The following is a 1,217-nucleotide window of genomic DNA, read 5'->3' on the forward strand; positions in this document are numbered from 1 at the left end:
GAATCCCCGGGTGGGCTTTGCTTTTCGGGATGGAGCAGAGGCAACAGTAGAGAAGCAGGTGCACTGCTCGACCGCAGAAGCTTTCTGCAGGACGCATGGCTGCAGCAATCCACACTTCCCTCGCAGACTCCTCCGGGTTTCAGATATTCTCTACCCCTCCAAATTCATCGCGACCCCTAAACTGACAACAAACCCTCTTCGTGCTTACAGAGACTCTTTGCTTTTCGGGATGGAGCAGAGGCAACAGTAGAGAAGCAGGTGCACTGCTCGACCGCAGAAGCTTTCTGCAGGACGCATGGCTGCAGCAATCCACACTTCCCTCGCAGACTCCTCCGGGTTTCAGATATTCTCTACCCCTCCAAATTCATCGCGACCCCTAAACTGACAACAAACCCTCTTCGTGCTTACAGAGACTCAGGTAGTTAAGGTTGCTCTCAAAGAAACGCCAGAAATGGTGCTCCGGGATGCACAGGTTGTATTCCCCCCTCTCCCCCAAGCTACCCGGCTGATGGCACCACCCGGGAGAGCACCCTCTCTCTGTCCTGCTCTCTGCGGTGACCTTCCCGAACAGAGAGACGTGCAAAACCCGCTGAGCCCGAATAAACTCAGCAGTCGGAGAGTCGAAGGGACCAACAAATTGCTTTGCTCGATCCAGCAGCTGTTTTTCTCATTAGCTTCCATTGTTCTGGGGCCATCTCAAAGTCCCGGAGCAGATGTAATTAGCAGCAACTAATGACAGATCTCAGTCAAGCAGATCCCGAAAGACTGAGCCTCCTTAATTTTATGTAATAGGAAAAGCTGCGGCGGGAATAAGGACGCATGGGGAAGGAAAAAAAAAAAGTCCACAGCACGCTTTGGAGGTCACTGTTTTGGATTTCTCATCCACACCTTAGTCGTTAGTAAGGCTACACAGGTGGGACAAAAGCGGGTGCGGTTAAAGGACAGGAGAGGTGGAGCAGGTAAACTCATTTATCTCGGCTCCGGTTTCAAGGGCTCTGGGGTTTTTTTTTCCCTCCCCGGCGATCGTGCCTCACAAGGTCTTGCAGGCAGCACACAGTGCAGCACTCCCTTGCAGCGTCTGAGCTTACAAACCACGACTGCACATATCTTTAGCGGTCGAAATGAAACACTGATTTCTAGTAAGTCTTCAGGAAAAACGAAACAGACCTGAAATAGCCATGTGCTCCGAAACACTTCTCGTCAATGCTCCGTGGTTA

The 1,217-nt window shown here is 51.6% G+C and overlaps 1 protein-coding gene across 3 annotated transcripts in view; it reads left to right on the forward strand.

The window, feature by feature from the left end:
* The window catches only part of PVALB (parvalbumin), a 12,189-nt gene that overhangs the window by 4,279 nt on the left and 6,693 nt on the right, over positions 1 to 1,217 (forward strand). The window lies entirely within an intron of this gene.

This window comes from Fulmarus glacialis, unplaced genomic scaffold, assembly GCF_000690835.1.
Source record: "Fulmarus glacialis isolate BGI_N327 unplaced genomic scaffold, ASM69083v1 scaffold3877, whole genome shotgun sequence".
In the NCBI taxonomy this organism is placed as follows: Eukaryota; Metazoa; Chordata; class Aves; order Procellariiformes; family Procellariidae; genus Fulmarus; species Fulmarus glacialis.